The sequence below is a fragment of the Talpa europaea genome, assembly GCF_964194135.1.
Source record: "Talpa europaea genome assembly, chromosome: 3".
NCBI lineage: Eukaryota > Metazoa > Chordata > Mammalia > Eulipotyphla > Talpidae > Talpa > Talpa europaea.
The window spans coordinates 121,121,022-121,141,617 of NC_140069.1; positions in this window are offsets into that span (position 1 = coordinate 121,121,022).

The following is a 20,596-nucleotide window of genomic DNA, read 5'->3' on the forward strand; positions in this document are numbered from 1 at the left end:
CATACTGCTTATAAATGCTGGAGAAAGAATTTGAATCGGGGTCTAAGTCAAAGGCAGTGCTCTATACCCCTGCATTGTATGACTTTTAATTTAGCGCTCCAGATAACATAAATTTTACTAGGTGGGCTTGACAGCTACATTTGATGAAATTGCTTCAAAACAAATTTCAATATTAAGATATTAGTAAATATTACATGAAGTACCACAACAAAGAATGTATTTCTTCTTTCTATCTTGACAATAAAAATAAGTAAAGATTCTTTTGGAAGGAGCTATTAAAAAGCTGATATTTATAAGCCTAAAAATGGCCTTCCATTTGTTCAGAATGGTTGACAAAGAGGCTGAGATCAATTATAAAGTCTGCACATTTCAAAATTATCAAATACACCAGTGATGGCCTTTACAATACTTCAGTTGAATAGATACTCTCATTTTATAGTTTGAGACTGAGCTGCTTAGGTTAGGTAATTCAAATGGTTAATTCCCTTTTTTGCATATTACTACAACCCTGACATTGAAAATTATAATGCTCATATATTGATATGTTGGAACAGCTTATCAAGGAAATAATACCAGTCAAATAGTTGCGTAAGTTTTAATTTTCTAAAATCTCCCAAGTGATCCATTTTTCTTTTCCTTGTAAGAAATGATTTGCCTTTCACAGACACTGAAACTTAATTAAACTTTGGTTGCTGTTTAGCCAAACTACAACACAATTTCATTGATTAGAAATGATGAATCATATTCATAAATTCGATAGCATTAGGAAATGAAAACACATAATACAATATTTTAGGAAAAGTCACTTTTATAGAAGGAAAAATATCTTCCAACGAAGGTTACAAAAAGAAGAGAAGTGTAACACTTACTTGTTTGACCATTCAGTTTACTAATAAGTCAATATCATTCTAATAACCCATTTAGTAGTAAATATTAGTAATAAGAGAGTTTGGCCAAATGGCCCATCAATCCATACGAGTAGCTATAACTTGAGAGTGGGGTAGCATTTTGTACACTTAGCTTGAATTTACTACAGCAGGTTTACATAAAAATGCCACCACGGAATGATGTGTGCGTCCTTGCTTCCACAATCCCCAGGTCACATAAGTTTGATCTAGGAGTGTCCTTATAGTCCATGTTTCTATTTAGGCAAAGCACTGCTCTAGCAAAAGATACACTGTGCTGTTTGGGAAAAGATTTTATGTGAGACAGAAGAAAGTGGTATTTTTAATACATTTGCATACTTAATTCAGAATTATTTACAGATATTATAAATGATGTTAAATAACAAAAAGACATAACTGTGTTCTGTAGAATTTAGCAGGTTTCTGCCTTATAATAAGAACATGGTGTCCTTTTTCATCAAAGTAAGAACAACCTGAAAGATAAGCACTTTAAAAATGGTTTCCATTTGATTTACTAATCAAATGGGAAAGGAACATGACATGAAATGGCAGAATAAGAGTGTAAGGTTATTTTGGCCTTTAAGTCAAGAGACATCAGTGCTTTGGAATAAAAGTGTCGGTCCTTTAGTCTGATTGGAATAACTTTCTTCACTGAGGAAGGGTCTCCTTGAGATAAAAGAAATGCTGGAAAACAGTGGACAGTTGAAATTTAAAGAGATCAGAGAACTGCTTTATGAAAAAAGGTTAAAACGAAAGCAGGAAACAATCTCCTGGCTCAATTGCTTCAGAATCCTAAAGTGGGTAGACTCTAATTCAACTGAACAGAGCACTTATTGTCTGATTGTCTGTTCCAGGGCACAAGTGTTATCAGGGGCAAGACACCTGATAACTTGAAGAATAAGAGAAGGAAAGAAATAATATAAAGTACAAAATGAGAAATTTCTCAAGAATTAGGAACATAATACTGCACAAAATCAGAGATTTCCCTTCCTCTGTAGAACCAGGAATGGTTTTCTGGAGGAAGGGACTCTGAAGTTAGTCTGGAAAAATGGGTAAGGTCTGAAAAGCAGTTACATCGGGCAGAGGGTAAACAGTCCTGATAGGCTGCAATGGATTGGGAGAGAGGGGAATGCTGGGTATAGAGCTATTTGGAGAGGACAGTGAGAATCATAACTGGAATATATATTGGAGTTGCGCTATTGGGAAAATGAAGTGTCTGCTGAGGGCCCTGATGGCGTTTTGATAGATATTTGACTCAGTGCAGGGTGTCGTTGGCCAGTACACTTTGGTGTAAATCCATAGTCTGATCTTAATGTGATGGATTTCTATGAGCAAGATTACATATTTAATCTCCCTCTCCACAATAAAAATGAGAATTTTTACTACCTCCAGTAGTTATGAGAATCTGATAACAGGATGATGTTGCTCATTGTATACAATAGATGATCACATTAAATATTTATGAATGACATGGTTATTGGTGCTGTGATTAAGAAAGGATTTTCTTTTTCTTTTTTAAAGATTTATTTATTTATTTACACAAGCACTGGGTACAGTCAGAAGCGCTAGAGGGTGAGAGAATTCACCAGAGCCAGAGCGGGGAGCAGAACAGGTAGAACGACAAAATACACTGCTGAGGGGAGCAGCAGGCATGGCAGGAGAGGTCTGTCACACCCTGTGGAACCCTCGGTGGTGGCTGGGGATCAAACCAGTGCTGCAGAGGCCGCGGGCAGCTTCGCAGCCCAGCGCTCAACTGCTGCGCCACCAGGGTAGGCCCTAAGAAAGAATTTTCTATTGGTATTGTGCACAGTTGACATGGCTAGAGAAATATTGACAGTGGAAAGACTATTAAGGAAGCTAAGGAGAAAAAAAAAAAAAACAATGGAAAAATAGAATTTATAAGACTTAGCAACAGATTTTCACGAGGCATGAAGAGATGAGTCAAGGGTGACTTCAAATTTGATCCTCGTATAGAGGGAAAAATGGGAGTCAGGTAGGTTTTTCTTATAGATAAATTGAATGAGACAGTTTATGACATGCTGAGTTTGTGACTGGAAAATAATTTAGGTGTGTTTAAAAGGAAGTTAGAAATTCAGGTCTAAGGCATAGGAGACTGGTTGAAGTTGGCAAAGTTAGCTCGGAAATCATCTGAGAGGTACTAAAGGACTTGATCGGGAGTCAAATCCACAAGGGCTACTCTGTGGACATAGAGGAAGGTAGAGGATATAATCTTAGTGATTGCCCATGTCTGTAGCATCAGAGGTGAGGAGGCAGCATCAAGGAAGAAAAATATAGCAGGATAATCCTGGTAACAGTCTCAAGAGAACCAATGAGTGTGATAGTTTATTTCGAAAAGGAGATGGTCACAAAAGAGACGGCACCTTCAAAGAGAATGAAAATTCAGTTTCCCTTCAATTTGGTGGAAATGTGGCCTTGAGAATGGTGAGAAAAAGCCAGAATGTGCACAGATGCAGGTGAGATAAGGGGTTTGTTTAGTCTGAGGGAGAAACTAGGAAGATGAAGATGAGCCCAGGATGAGTACTGGCATGTCAGATGATTTGTCAAGGGATGCAGGGACTTGGAACAGGATGAGCATCTCGGTATTAATTATAGAATATAATGGAGGTCTAAGTGTTTTTTGACAGATCAAGGTCTGGTTAAAAGTTCGGCAAGTCATTGTTGGGAAAACAGTAAGTGTTCCTCAGTGCTGAGTGTTGGTTTTGTTCCTTGAGTTCCTGGCCATTGCTTTTCAACAATGCAGCAGAGCAAGTGGTTGCTAGACACAGTGTCCTAGTTGCTGAGCCTGGATATACACCTAGCATATTTTCTTAGAAGGTGAATGAGCAGGACCTTGATTCTAGGTGGAATGACATTCACAGTCTACCTCTACTCCTTAATAGTTATTTGGAAATCTATTTAACAACTCTATTCCTCGGTTTCTTCTATGTATAGAACAGGAATAATTACTGCACATATTTCAGATAGCTGTTGAGATTAGCTAATATATATAAAGTGCTTGGAACATACAGAAAGTGCTATGTACTAATTTAATACCGTTTATTGATGACATGAATGTTGTTGATTGAAACCTAATTAGCTGCGAGATTGAGATCATAATAGTTGTTCATGTAATCTGTCAGTTAAGAACAAATTGACTGAACAAAATATACTTCATTGCTGAATCTTAGTTAGATGTTGCTAAAGGAGCTAGGCATGCTTCCCTAGCATACCTAGCTATGACTTAAGGTATTTTCTCTGCATAAATATCTGGGCAATCCCTATCAGTCAGTTAGGGAAATATATTTGATATCTTTGTTCTAAACTAATGTGTGAATTTCTGTCACCGTCGATGAGCCTGTTGCCTTCAAAGGTCATGCATTTCATTCTTGCAGTTTTGGTGGCTTGTTAAAAATAAAAGTCCAGTTTCTCAATCTCAAAAAAGATTTGCTTTTATTATGTCATATGTATAAATATACATTAGTTAGCTTTTATGAACATCATCCTTTCGTATTTTCTTATAGTCAAGGAAATTGTCATATTTCTTTGTAGGTGTTAATTTGCAATTGGCAACTGGCCTTCAGTAAAAAGTTCAATGTTCTTTTTGCAGACAGGATTTTGACATTTATTCTTGGCAAGATGAATACTATTTTAATGCTTTCTTTTAAAAAATAACACATACACACAGAAACACACATAGACACACAAACACAGACACACACACAAACACAGACTCCCATACAAACACAGACACACACACAGACACACATACAGACACACACACACAGACACACACACACAGAGACACACAGTAGCACCAGTCAAGGTAAAGAGCTGAACTTTCTAAAAAATATTTTTGAATTGGTATTTTCTCTTGTGATTATAAATATAAATTTCTGATTACAAAGTTCAATTACTTCTAAAAATAAGAAAATAAAGCAGAAAACCAAAACTTCAAAGATGATACAGGTCTGACTATTTTGATCAGAAATTTAAGGACAAACATCTCCATTCTAGATGATCAGTTTTGTAAGGATAAAATCGTTAGTGCTTCAGAGAAAAGATGAACAGACACCAACCAAATGACAGCTGCTGTTATTCCTCTCCTTTATATAGACATTAGGCCTGCTCTTCAAATGTTTTAAAAAGAGAAAATGAGTAAAATTTGTTTTTTCTGCTTTTTTAACCTCTTCATGCCCAGTGTAAACTAGTTTCCAAAATTCCAACACCAACCTAACTCTAGTACACCAATCTACTTTCAATTTTAGATCTTTTAATCCCTCTAAAATGTGATTCGTGTAATTTTCATTTTATGGAAGAGGAAACTAAGGCTCAGACCATTTAAGTCACTTACTTAATACCTCTCTGTAAAGCAATAGAGTCAGGACTCACAGCCAGGTCTGCCTGCTATTGCCACATCTCCTTCCTCTGAACCATCCTGACTCCTGCCCTGACTGAAAGATTACTTTATATGGGCATCACACACACTTTATATCTGATTGCACATGGCAATTTTTACATCTGATTGCACAAGGACAATTATTTAAAAGGTTTATTTATTTATACATATATATTATACATGCAGGCCAGAGGTGTGGGAGGTGAGAGGATTCACCAGAGGCAGAGTGGGGAGCAGAACAGGCAGATCTACTGAAATACACTGCTGAAGGTACCAGCAGGAGAGACAGGAGAGGTTTGCTGCACCATGTGTGTCACCTCCTGGGCCAGGGATCGAACTTATGCTGCAGTGGCTGTGGATAGCTTCATAGTGCTGCATCTTCACCCTTGCACACCAGGGAAGTGCAAAGACAAATTTTTTAAAGAAGAAAATACTCTAAAATAGAAGAAATTTGTACAAAATCATGATGGTCCTAAAAGTCATTATTTTTTTCAACATCTTAAACAAAGCATAAGCAACCTTCAGTTTCCAGACTCTTCAGGAGGATTGCTATTAGTCTTCTATTCATTTTACAACAAGCTGTCTGAGGTTTTATTACAACTTTAATTGGCTAGAGCCTTTAATTATAGTTAGGTGACTCCATTTGTGTGAAATAATAAGCATAAACTTTCTTCCATTTTCAAAAGTGAACATTTGTGCAAATTCAAATACTTTTCTTTTTTGCCACTGCCACTTTTTTGCCAGTCTATTTCTATATAAGTTGTCTTTTAGACTTTGTATTATTAGCTGTGGAATGTGACAGGTAGATAAAAGGCACAAGGTCATTTCATTAGTCTTTGAATCAATTTCAGGCACATCACTTTCTTGGTTTAAAAAAATCTATATGATAACTTGCAATTTAATCTTTTAAATGTCTGCTTCCTTGATGACATCCCTTTAGCTGCATCATTCTGTGTAAACGCTAAAGCAGATCTCCAATTTCTCATTGAGTATTCTACATTTTATTTTTAAAAATATAGAAGAAGAAATAAAACCCCTACCTGATTCTGGGAAGATGGCATCAATGGCTGCCTAATTTTGAGGTCTTCCTGAACCCCCACATACAAACAGACTAGAAAACAAGAGCAAAAAGCCATGGTCCACATTTACAATGATGTTGGCTGTGTCTGCAACTAAGAACCCAAAAGTACAAGGCTGTGGGTATCAAAAACGAAAAGCCACAAAATATGTGTGCAGTTGGCATGAGTACCATGGAAAGTGAAGAGGAGCAGAGGAACATGTTGTAAACAGACAGACAGGCATCTCTGATCATGTGATTGCCCCACACCTCCCCCCCCACACACACACCCCTCCTTTAGTTCCCATCTGGAGGAGTATGATTAGCTACAGGCCACAGCTGTTAACTTTAAGTTCTGCTTCACTTCTGACTTGCATCGTGTGTGTGTGCATGCATGTGTACTTGTGTGCGTGTGTGCACTTGCGTGTGTTCGTGTGTTCTCCAGCCAATGACTGAGCAAGATTGTGTTGAAGAGCCTAGTTGTTTCCACCAGTAGAGGGAGTCTCTAGGACAGATTGTAAAGCACAGTTCTGCATCCTTTTTTAGTGTCTTCTCTGGCCCTATCTTACTTCCTCTCTTTGCCTTTCATAGTCTTACACTTTTGCATTCCTAACTCTGTCAGTGTTGGCTCTTGGAGGCCTCGACTGATACAGCAGCACCAGATTTGTTCAAAGAAAGTAAGATGGATGGTATGTGGGATAATCCCTCACAAGACAGTGGGCCAATTGCTAAACACTTCCCTGGTGATGACTTGGGGGAACATTTGGGTGAAGGAAACTTGAAGGGGCAGTAATTCAGGCTTTGAACATATGTACGCATAGAGAACAATTACACAAAGGCAATGGAGTTGACTGATGCTTGAGTTTTATTGATTGCCTACAAAGGACTCATGAAGAGTTGAAGGTAGATACCATACAATTAAAACTAAGTAGGTAATCATGAAGCCCTCTTGTAGAACTACTTTGTTTTTTTAAGAGACCTGTATTTCTTGCAGTAATAAACTGGAAAACTACGCAGAAGCCAAACCTATACCTTAGGGGCTGCAAGTGTCCCATGATGCCACTGTTGGCTGACATGTCAATAGTTACAGTTAGCTTGACACACAGCCCAGCTCACGCCAATGGTAGGCCTGGGAAGGAGGGAACTATATCCTTAAAATTGCTGCCAGAATTAGTGAGCACATACACACATGGTGGAATACTCCTGGGACTAGATTTTGAGGGTGCAAGACCAAGAGGACCACAGTACAAGACAGAATGGTGAAAATGATTGCCCAGACTGAGAGAAATCAATGTGCCTGAATGCTCTGACAGAGCAAGAGGGTTAAAATGTTGATGAAAGAGAGCATATTGCAGTGTCTATAATTTGTGACACTCTTAGCACATACACCATTCAAGGCAATCAGGCTACGAAATTTTTGAGAAAACTGGTTTTGTTAATAAACTCTTTGGTACATTTCCTCTGAACAGTAAGAAACTGTTACAAAGGCTGGTGTGTTGATAGTAATGGGAATGAAGGGACCCTGAAGTGAGAGAAGCCAGTAGTGACACTTACCTCCAGCTATCTTGCAGGGGCAGCCAGGTGGGCTTGACCTATAGAGAACCGTAAAGACGGCTAGCAGACACACATGATCAAGGGCCCAGAAGATGGATAGCCAGCCAGGTTACTGCTGAATGAATGCAGTGGCAAGAAAGTAGGTGGGCAGGAAGTAAGAATAGGTGGACAGGAGGAATAAGCAGTCCTCACCCCCAAAAAGCATGATGTCTGTCAGTTTCCAGATCTGAACCATTTTTTTAGATCTAGAATTTATTGACTAAAGTAGTAGCTGGGTTGCCAAGAGAAAGAACTCTGCAAGATCATGCTAAGTATATGGTGTAATGATTCTCCAAATCCCTCCCCATAGTACCTAGGGGCTTGTGAGTTGAATCCAAAAAATAAATTTGTTTTAGAGTATTTCCAAAAACCTCCTGTCCATTTTGAAAAATTCACTTACCTCATTTTCTCTGGAGTTGGTACTGCTGAGTGTGATGTCAACTTTGAGCTAGTACCTGTTATGAATTAACATATGATACTTACCTAACTGTCACTTCCCTGCTCTATAATTTTATGTAAGTCTTTCTATATTTTTGGACTTTAGTTTCTAGATCTGAAAATATCAGGGACTTGGACAAGCTTAGAAGTCAATAACTCAAATTCCTACAGTCAAGATCAGTGAGTGAGCATAATTCTGGTAGGTGATGTTCACATAATAGTCTGTGTAAGCCGAAACCCCACTTAGTGGTTGAGCAATGCCTTGTAGAGGGTGTGCATCTTGAGGGGGCTGTGGTGGGGGACTGTCTGGAGGAGAGTCAGGCAGTAAAACCATTGTTAATAAGGCCATGGTATAATAAGAGTTCTATGTCCTGTGACCAAACTAGAACGTTCCTAGCTTTCTTCCAGGCAAGTCAATCAAAACTTGTAGGGATTAGTTTTCAAACTGTGGTATAGATGATCTTTAGAGATCCTACCTGATTCTATATTCTATGATTCTTTTGGTTTGTTGCTTTTACAAAAGTTCTCATTTTTCTTTGATGGACACAATTCCTCGAAAGTAAGACAAATCAGAAATAAATGAATGGATTAAAAGCAAGTGCTCTACCAGATGAAAACACCATCTGGCTCAGCAGTGCCATGGCCATGCTTTCCAGAAACAGACTCCTAGACTAGCCACATGCGGCTCTCCAAGAGAATTTAATCACAAAAATAATCAACGAGCTTTCTGAGCCACACCTACCAATTCCATGTCTCTGGAGTAGAGGCCAGGAAGTTTGCATGTTTTCAAGGCTTCCCTAAATGATTCTTAAATGCAGCCAGGGTTGGGAGCCCCATACTGCAGTGTCTGGAAGGAGTAAGCTTTCTAATGGATCAGCTCCCCATTTCCCCTGTAAAATGTACATTGTCAAACTGAGCAGAGTTTGAGTACTATGGCTTGGAGAGGTTCCATTTAAGAAGCACTACATCTCTGGATGACTGGTTTAAAAAGTACACATATTCACATGAGCATGGGGGTGAATGGGCCTATCAAACTGGGATTTTGGAAACTGAAGAAGATGGGCTAAGGATTGGCAAAATGTTTTAAATATTCAAGTAATAATATTAGCTTCATTTGAATTCAGTTATCTTCATTGTTACCTTCAGTTTGTCTACATTTCTAGGTGGTCTATTTGGGATTTGATTCTTGGTAGTGCAGATAGGGAATTTCTCTGAAAATAAAATGTTCCTATGCAGATGAAAAAACAGCTGAATTGATTCTTTCAGATCTCTTAGTTTTTGTCTATAAAGCACAGCTGAATTAGGGGCAGCACCATATAATCAATTTTCTAGTTTTCTAGATGATGCCCTGATGGCAGGTGAAAGACAATCTATTTCTATTCCTTACCTCATTACTTGACATATGAGGACATGTGAACCCAATTTCGCCAGCCCTTCTGGTGAGAATATTCACGTGGCCTTTATACCACCACCTCCCTCCAGGAAGCCTGTGGCAAGCATGCCATCCCGTTGCCCTGGGCTTTGATGTGCTCTCAGAATCCCTCTTAAGAGCAATTCAAGGCAGCACTCACTAGTCATTGACCAGGCCCATCTCACAAAAGGATCTACAGTTGTAGTGTAACGGGAAAAGCCTCCATGTCTAACCTGGAACAGACCACTTCTCTCTGAGGGCTTCCTGTTCCTAACATGTGAAGTGAGACAGTGCGTTCCCCTTCAGTGTTCATTCTCACTGGATTCCCACAATGTATGGCTCTGTTGTCTGTCGTTGGAGGCATTCATTAGTGACTACTGTTCAGTATTTTTTCAAAACATAAGCCAGGTCCTTCCTTATCTGTTATTACTTCTTCAGCTAAACATTAGATGATCTTTAAAGATCTATTTCAGGTTTTTAAAAGCAACATCTATGACCCCATTAGACTGTTGTAGTATAAAATAAATTTGGAGATGGGTAGAGAGGAAATTTATGTGAAACTCAGAATTGGATACTAAGAAAAGGTTTTCCCTGTGATAAGGAATTCTTTTGCCCTTGCAGACCTTTTCAATTTTCTAAGTCCAAACTATCTAATATCTTATATTCTGATTGGGTTGGCACATTTTCTGTTACATTCAGCATTTAGATTGTTGACCAATATCTACACAGAAGTTTCCAAAGCTGGAAATCTACAAAGTGCACAAAAGTATGGAAATCAAAGCTGACTCACCAGCTTAGCCAGGGATTCCTGCTGCCTTAGGTAACCACTGATCCAGGCACTCTGCTCCTATAGTGTCACCTAACCCACTCACTGCTTTGTTTGAATGAAGCACTTTGTTGGGTCCTGCAAGAGGTAGAACTGTCTACTGGTCTGTTTGATGGTGTAGACTAAGCACAAAGCACCCTTGCAGAGAATAGTGACTTTTCCATCTTAAACATCAATTTAAAGACAAAGACACTAAACTTGTCTCCTAGAGGTGATACGCTCATCTCGAACTGTTAAACCCTTGAAGTTCTTTCTCCCTTTAAATCTAAAGGAGCTACAAATAATCCTTTTTTTTTTTTTTTTTTGAGATTTAGTGCATGAATAAAGTGCTGTGCTCTTTGAGGGTGTTATTCAAAATACAAAAGGTGTTATTCATGATACCTCTTTTGCTGCAGAAAATGCTAACTTGGGCTTCAGCTGTTGTTTAAAGAAAATCTACAGATAGAGCAAAGGGCAAAAGGGTGACATCTGGTATAACAGACTTCCTAAGATGGCTTTGGCGTAAAGCCTGCATTAAACAGCAGAAGCAGAAAAAAAAAAAAAAAATCTATTGAAATAAAAAGAAAAAAATGAGGACAATGCAACATTGACTTCTAATCCATAGCAAACCTGTTTAAAACCATGCAAATGTTTTGTTGTTGTTAGTTCCTGAAATGGGCCATCACCTCTACTATTGGGTCTGAAAGACAGGAAAATGTGACATAATATTTTCTCAAATGGAGGAGGTTGAGTCTTTTCATAAATCTCCAGTCACTGCACACTTGACTTCATCTTTTCACCTGAGCAAGTGATGCACAGAAACGTCCACATTATTACAGGATCGCCTCCACTTGGCTTGTTTAGACACTTACTAAATGAATCAAGTGCTGCTTGAAATAATAAAGAATATATTTCACCTTCGAAATACCAGTGGCGTGGACATTATGATCCCTGCTTGAGAAGAAAATAATACACCGCTTGATAAAAACAAGGGACAAATTAGGATAAAATTTCTAAATCATGTAATTACTCAAGACACTGAAAGATAAGAATCATTGCAGAGAATTACCTTTGCAGGAAGCAGCTTTAAGACTAGCAATTTCAGAGACTCCCATTTTTCTTAAACTGTATTATTTTACCTGCATCACCACAGCTTGAAACTGAGTGGGTAAGTGAGAGGGAGGCAGAGCATGGCTATCGATTCTGAATGATCAATAGTTTATTGTTTGCAAGTTCCCGGGCAGTCATTCTCATGAATTCTGAGTGACTCTGTCCTTTGGTTCATTCTGATGTGAGCAGTCTCTAACAGTTGGTGCCTACTGCCTTGAAATGCATGCACATCTCTGAGGTGGCAAAGCCCTGGTAACAATTCTGTTAAAAATCAGCCTTTGTGTTTGGCCTTGAACCTCATTCAGTTACACTGGAGCTTGAACTTTACTAACGCAAAGGACTTATGCCTTCACCATCTTTCTCACATAGAGATGAAAGTGAGATGAGTATTGGTGCTATGACCTTGATCTGCACATGACTACGTCTCAGTGGGAGTTTGGCATGTGAATTGGGGACACAATATGGCCTTTGAGAGTTGTTTATAAATAGAACCTGTGTTGCCTACATGATTTATAAAGCCATGATTCCAGAGATTGAGCACAATTTGCTGGTTGAGGGAGAGGGTAAACTAGAATAACAAATCGTAAAACAATGTTTTTGCACATCCACTATATGAAAGCTTTTCTAGGGTAGAGCAACTTGGTTCATACTTTGAAATACACGAGTTTTTGTTCTTAGTCCCTCATTAATTGTAATACTAAAAATTTAGGGTATATTGCTTGATTAAGTCAAGAAAAATTACAAATAAAAGGAGACCGGGGGAAAAAGTACTAATAAAATGAGAATAAGGTCTTCATTTAGCAGGAATGTATCTTGAGCAATAATGAATTTAATTCTTTTGCGTATCAAGCTAACCTGAAGAAAAAGGAAAAAGCATTTAAATTTTTTCTCATTGTTTATCTGAAAGCGTGGTTATGCCTTTTATGATTTATCTAGTGTTCCAGGACTTTCTATTTACTCTGTCATGCTAGGTTTGGATATACAAAAAGTAGATCCAAAATAAAAAAGAACAGAGCCAAGCATGGAAGCATGTGAATTAAGGAGCATTAGAATTAAGGAGCAAGTGAGAAAATGAGTGAGGACATAGGCTCTGACATTAGTGTTCTAACCCTAATCCTGCCCGTCACCATCTCTGTGAGGCATTATGCCCAACTATTCTCTGCAGCACTGGGTGTAACATGGCTGGATGTGTGGATTGGTACTCAAAATATCACTATTCTTTTTTGATTCTGCCTTCCTCTCTCTAGTGTAGAAAACTAAAAATTGTATTTTGGAGCTTACTTGCTTCTCTACGAAGGGTATACTTTTATAGACATTGTTGCTTGGGCCATAAGCAACTGAAAACGCAAATTTTATAAAAAGAAATTAAAAATCTGTACAGCACTATGACCTGGGAATCAAATGAAGTGATGTGTTTTATTGCCTGAGACTACTTCCCCAGGTTACGGCATCAGGAAAGGAAACTGAGGAGGGCCTGGTGGCTTTGCTGAGATGACGAAAAGAGATGAGGGTCCAGGGAGACCAAGGAGCCATAATTTGAAAAACCAAGTGTAAAACAGCCAAGGTAGCTATAATTGGTAAGTCCAAATGAGAAAACTATAAAGAGAGAAAGCTCTAGAGATTTACAGAGTGATCCCATTTAGTCTTTGAGTACTGATTTGTGTAAACATGAGATGAAATTTTATGAAACTGTTAAGAGACTTGATAGCGCCAGGATTGCTGAAAGTCAGGCATCCATCACATCCTTCCAGGCAGAATGGCTAAACTTGTTAACACACAAGCCACAGGGCAGAGTCTCAGCAAGGCCATGTTTAAGCAGTAGCGGCAGATTGCCCCAAATGGGTGTGTGATGTGTATATGCCAGGAAAAAAACAGAAACTAAAAGCCATAAAAAGATCAAAGTGGAAGTCACTATTTTGCAAAACAGACAAAAAGTTAGCTGTTTTAAAAAGAATATACAGTAAAATCCAGCACTCATTTTCTTTAAATTCACAATGTCTGGCATTCAATGAAAATATTCCCTGGCATGCAAGAAAGTAGGAAAATGCCCAGGATCAAGAGAAAAATCAATAGAAGTAGAAAGATAAGTGATAGAAATTACAGAATTGGTAGGAAAAAGACCCCCTAGTAGTTAATGATCTTATAAATTTGTTCAAGGTCATAAAAGAAAAACATTAAAAAGAAAGAATTGGAAAATATTAAAAATACTCAAGTAGAACTTAAGCAATGAAAGTTCAATATCTGAATTGAAAGTCAACTAGTAAGTGGGGCTCACAGTCTGACAAACACAAGAATTCTTCAACCTGCTAGCAGAAAATAATTTCTCCCCTAGAATTTCCATGAAGAAACACAACCATGAAAGAGCCTTGATTTTAGGCCAGTGAGAACTATGTCAGACTTGGAATCTATAGAACTTTACAATAATAAATTTGTGCTATTTTAAGCACTGATTATAGGAACTGTAAAGAATCAGCATGTCAATATTCTAAAAGAAAACACATGGAAGGTTGACACTCTCTGCTTTCAGTTTTTTCCTAAAAAATCAGGTGAATCAATGTAGTATGATATTGGCATAGTGATAATATCTAAATTTGAAGTTTTAGTGTCTTGATCCCTTTATATTTTAAAAAATTAAAGGGGATTATAAACTGCTTTTTGTTTCACGAGTTACATATTTATATCTGTTGATATCAACCCTATGGCTTAGTCGTATTAAGTATAGAAAATTAAAAAGCCTTAGTGGTGTGTATTTGAACTATTTTAAATACTCACTTAAAATAATTAAAATAATTTCATCACAGAATAATATATTTGGTGAAAAATAGTAATAGTTCTGAAGTCCCGCAAAAATTAGAATATTGACATTATTTTCCATTTTAAAAATATCTTTAATGCCTGATTTATTTTAAAAAATCAATTACATTCTCACTTATGTTTCTGCATTCAATTTATTGAATTATCACACATAATGTAGCCTCTAGAAAACTCCATTGAAATTATGTGAGAGAATTAGAATGAAAAGATAAATGACTTAGTATTATGGAAATAATTTTGACTTCAGCTATCCTGTAAAGGACTTAGGAGACCTAGACTACATTTTATAAATCACTGATATAGATCAGTAGAGCAGAATAAATTGTAGAAACAGTATAGGTAGACAGATGAGAGATGAGAGAGACAGACAGGTAGACATATGCATGTATGTACTCAATTGATTTTGACCAAATGAACAAAGGAAATTCATTGGGAAAAGGATGATCATTTTAACAAATGGTATGAACAATTGGGCATACAAAAATTAACTCAAAGAGAATCTTAGATTTAAACATGTTGGAGCTACAATTGTAAAACTTCTGTACAAAAACAGATAAATTTCTTCGTGACATTGGCTTAGGTTATAATCTTTTAGCTAGAACTCTGATAAAAACATAAACCATGAGAGTAAAGGAAGATAAATCAAACATCAATACTTTTGTTCTTTGAAAGTAAAAGATAAGTCAAAATGAATGAAAATATGTGTTAATCTTCTCTATCACAAAATTATTTTATCCAGAATGTATGAACAAATCCTGCAGCCCAAAACTAAGAAGAAAATTAGCATGATTAAAAAAACAAATATACCATTTGAACAGCCAATTCATACAAAAAGATATGGGATGATCATTTGATTAAAAAAACATGGAAAAAATCTTCATGATTAATCATTAGGACATTGATAATTTTCCCAAAACACACACACTAGCATGGAAAAGAAGATAGCAAGTGATGGTAATAATGTAGTATATCATATACCCATTAATTTACATTTTTTAGAAATTTATTCAGAAGGTTTTTTTTTTTTAAGATTTATTTATTTATTCAAGAACTGAGGTACAGGTCAGATGCGTGGGAGGGTGAGAGGATTCACCAGAGACAAAGCGGGGAACAGAACAGGCAGACTGACGAAATACACTGCTGAGGGGAGCAGCGGGCAGCAGGAGAGGTCTGCGCGCCATGTGGGACCCTTGCCGGCCAGGATCGAACCGGCGCTGCAGAGGCTGTGGACAGCTTCACAGTGCTGCTCTCAACCACCTGCGCCACTAGGGGAGGCCCTACTCATAAGTTTTAAAGTAATATTTTAATACATTCAAAAATGAACTTGTTAGTCTTCCCAGCAGTTAATGCATAATAGTTTCATACTGGAAACAACTTTAAAGTACATTTAGGCGAATAGATACCTACACAATAATGGACTATTATTCTGTAATAAAAAAGAAATAAACCACTACTGACAAATGTAACATGTAAATTCAAAAGTGTTACACTAAGTGAAAAAGCCATATACAAAGGACAATATGATGTATAATACCAATTCTATGACATTTTTGAAAAGACAAAACTATAGTGATGGTAAATACATGAATGGATGTCTGCTGAGGTCTGTGGCAGCGTGTAATGATCATCTTGGAAGGGATGGCAAGAAAGTTCTACATCTTGATTGTGGTAGTAGTTACATGAATATATAATCTCACAAAGCTCATTCAAGCCTACATTAATATTGGGAGAATTTTAATTTAGCTAAACTTCTTGCCAAAGAAGCCAATTGAAAAAAAAAAATCCTATATCTCCCAGGCTTAGTTGCAGCCAGAGCACAGGGTAAGATCCATTTCCTGAAATTTGAAAGACTGGAGTGAGGCAGTGATGTGCTTCTGCAGCTTCGTTGGCAAAAAAGGAGTAGAGGCATCTAATTTGTTCCATGGCAGCATTTCACCAAGTTCATCGTGTCCAGTCATTTGCTTTGTAGATGCCAAGGGGAAGGCATGGCACATCCATTCTGCGTGTGCAGATTGTAGCAAGCACAGGATGATTTTAAGCTGGCAGTGATGGCAGCTTTTGATTTATGGCAGTTCTCAGATTGTGGCAGCCACCTGGCTGTAGCAGCCTCCTGGCCAGTGTTAGCTTTGGGGCCAATGGTTTTCTGATTTGAGAAGAGGCAGCACTGATTTTTGTGGTGGAGCTTTTGAAACTGTTCTCTTTATACTCAACACAGAATCTGTTTCTTCAGCCATTTCAGTGATTCAATAAGCTGTATAATATCGTAGAACAAGAAAATTATTTAACCTAACTAAAATAATTTGTTCTTTAAATGCACTATATGCTTTGGGCATACAATGAAAACTAAATGAAATTATGTATGTAAAAAAAGTAGTAGTGTCTGGTACTTAGTAAAGGACTCAATAAACATCAGTACTGTTATCTGATGCTAGTTTGAGCACAAAGTGAGCAAACCAGCATGGGAATATAAAACAGTGAGTTTCCTTTTTGGTCATTTTTTTCAGTTGGTTCATGCTGCTCTAACACATTTTCATAGAAAGGATGATGTAAACAACAAAGGTTTCTCATAGTTCTGAAGGTTGGAATTCCAGTGTCAGTGCTCCAGTAGCTCCAAAGGTCTTTTCATGGATCCTCACATCTGGAGATCAAGGAGCAAAATGCTTTGTCATGACTCTTACAAGAGCACTGGTCCCATTAATGAGACTCCAGTTACCTCCCAAAGGCCTCATCGTCTGGTTCAGTCACTTTGGGGGTCGATTTTCAGCATAAAAATCTGGGAGGGGCACACAAGCTGAGGCCTTCACACTCTCTTATCCAGAGAGAACTGAAATGATGTCACATAAGGCTCCCTCCATATGCCTGGTTTTCCAGCTCATGCTAACTTGCCTTATTTATCTGGCCTTTTCCTGTCTCCCTAATCCCATCATCTACTGCTCTTCAGAAAACTGGCCTTCTTGTGCTCTGTCTCAAATATGCTAAGTTTATGTCTGCTTCGGGTAATGAATGCAGAATACTGAGTTATTGATTGTAGGAATATCACTTCTGCATTTGAAGTTCAAGGTGCGTATAACTTACATCCAACAATCCTTTAAAAACTTGGATATATGATTGTTGGTATTTGATAAATGATATTATAGAAGACAGAGGTGGGAAAATGCTGTTCTGATAAAAAATAAAAAGGAAAACTAGGAAACTGGAATGACAGTCATAATATAAATACTTAACAAAACTTATGAGTGTTTTAAATGGGTTTTGAGTGGTTAGAAAGAATGTATTAACAAGAGGCAGCTTTAGTTTACAGAAAACAAATTCAGCCAAGCAAAAATGTGTTGTTTCATTTTAAGGCAGGGTTATATGACTGGCAGATGAAGGGAGTGCTACAGACATACTTCAGGGAGGAATTTGGCCAAGTTATACTTATCCTTAGGAATAAGATGGAGACATGCAAGCTGGCTCATAACACAGAGCAATGACCTATTTGATGCAGTACATCTAACATGGGGCTAATTAGTGAGTGCCCACTGGCAGTCTTAACCCTATCTCTAGCCCCGAGACCATTTCTAACCCAGGTCAAGATTTAGGTGAGGAATTCATTGGCTTAGCATGCAAGTCAGCCTGACACCTCATTCTCCCAATATTGTACTTAAAATCTTGATTCTAGTCACCCTTGACACCCCCTCACTTCTTACCTTCATTATCTATTAAATATTGATTAAATTTGTTTTATCCCGATCATCCCAATTGCCCTTTGTCCTGATATCTGTCCTCTTTTTTCAACTATTACAACAGCCTTCTAACTCGTTTTTTCCACCACAGCTGCTTTACTTCACCCAAATGATCCTTCACGTCACTGTCAGTCATCCTACTAAATGTCAGAGCTGATCATGTTGCTCTCCTGATTAAATATCCCAAAGAAAATAATGTTAAATCTCCTTCATGATCTGACCCAGATCTATATTTCTAGATTGATTTTCAGGGGCTGTCTGCTCATACATAATACTCATGTTCAAAATACTTCAAGTTCTCTCACAGTTTGTGTTTGGGGTCTACTATTTCCATTTCAATTCTACATCTTCACTGTTTGATGAGGCTAATTTTTTTTTGAGCCACTTGCATTCACACCAGCAGTGGATAAGAGTTCCTTTTATACTGCAATCTTGCCAACATATGTTGAATCCATTCTTTTTTTTTTTTTTATTATTTTTTTGGTGGGCCAGTCTCGCAGGGGTGAGCTGATACCTCATTTGGTTTTGATTTGCATCTCCCTTGTTATAAATGATGCTGAATAATTTTGTGTGTGTCTGTAGGCCATCTGAACACCCTCCTTTCTGGGTTTCAGAGCTATGTCTCTGTAGTCTGCAGGCAGGGCTTTCAATGTAAAGTGTTGCTGCAGTTCCAAGTACTGTTACACTCTGTTGGCTTTAGCCCTGAGAGAGGTGAGGCCAGGGAGTCACTTTCCTAAACTGTCTTCACTGGGGGTCCTATCCACCTGGCACACTCCAGTGCTTTCACAGGTGGCTCTTTATGGTTAGGTCCACATCAGAAAGTTCTTACCTCCTCAGGACCGCCATATCATGGGAGTGGGGTATGCATTGTGGTTTCTGCCTGACCTGTGCCTCTCACCACCCGCCTTTGTTGTTGAGAGCTGAATTTCCTTCTTGTGGTCAGCATTGGTCTGAGATGTCCTGGAGATGCTTTGGTCTTGTCAGGTCACAGGAGCCTTGAGTTCAGTACCTGACTGAGCTATTTTAGCCCTGGAAATGAAGCAAGGAAACTCCTCATTCACCATCTCCCTCAAAGCTCCTAAAAATATTTTTATGTCAGTTTTCTGCTAAGCAATTTTACTGATAGCTTGCAGCTCTCTGCTGCAATGAGCTATCTTCAGTAACAAGTATGGGGAAAAGAGCAAAAACATTAGCAAATTATCATATTTTCTATACTGTCACAATTACCTACAAAGTCAGGATTAGGCCTATTATGTAGGAACTAGCCCAGTATTTCATGCATTATTTCAACTCTCAGATTTTACAGGATGTCATTGAGTTTCAGTTAAGTTAGAAATTAAGTTAGAGAGCTAACCTAAGATCTTCATGTTATATACACAGGCTATTCATTTCAGCACTATTTGCCAAAGCATAAATATTCCAAATACCCATCTGCAGTGGACTGCTTGAGTGAATTATGCTACATACACACAGAGAGTATTAAGCATCTTTAAAAGAGAATGAGGAATACCTGTATTGCTGCAGAGCTATCTCCAGGGTATATTCTTGAGCAAAAGTGGCTCCATGGAAAGTAGTGTGCCTAGTGTTATCACTTATCAAAGTGGGAGGGAGGGATAGCTGCTTTTAAGAGTAAGGGACAGAGCTAGTTGTTTGCTTTTTTTTTTTTTAAATCTTCTTTTGTGGATTTGAATTTTGAGCTTTGTAAATATCTAAAACAAAATTACATTTAGAAACCAATCTTGAAGATCAATGTAAAATAAAATAATTGAACAAAACATTTAATTATATTGAAGGTTTTAGGGTTTCTAAATTGAGAGAAAAACAAAAATTATTCAGAAAATTCTAGTTAGACAATTTTAGTATGTGTCATCTGACTTTGTAGTTTGAGCAATGATCTAGAAATATTAATTTTGTATTAGTATAGTATAAGTCTTAAGACCTCTTATTATGTGGGTGGCATAGTACTAAAATCTTGTCATCTTAGTTAAGTCTTACAATGGCACAAATAGATACTGTAATCTGCTTTTTCAAATTGTGAATACCACGGCACTGGGACATGAGTGATTCACCAAAGATCAGTTTGACTCATCCTAAGGAGCAACTTGGCTTTATAATCTGTGCTTGTAACCATAATTATGGTGCTTAGAATTAATAAGTGTCATACTAGGAATTAATACTTAGATATATTAGGAATCAATAGTTAGAAGAGGATGCTTTACTTTTATTATTTTTCCCCACTATAGAAAACCTTTTACATTTTGCATATCAGTTAAAGTAAGAGTTGATTCAGCTAATTTTTCTACCATAAAACAGAAGTATGAAATTTGAGCATGTTTGTCATA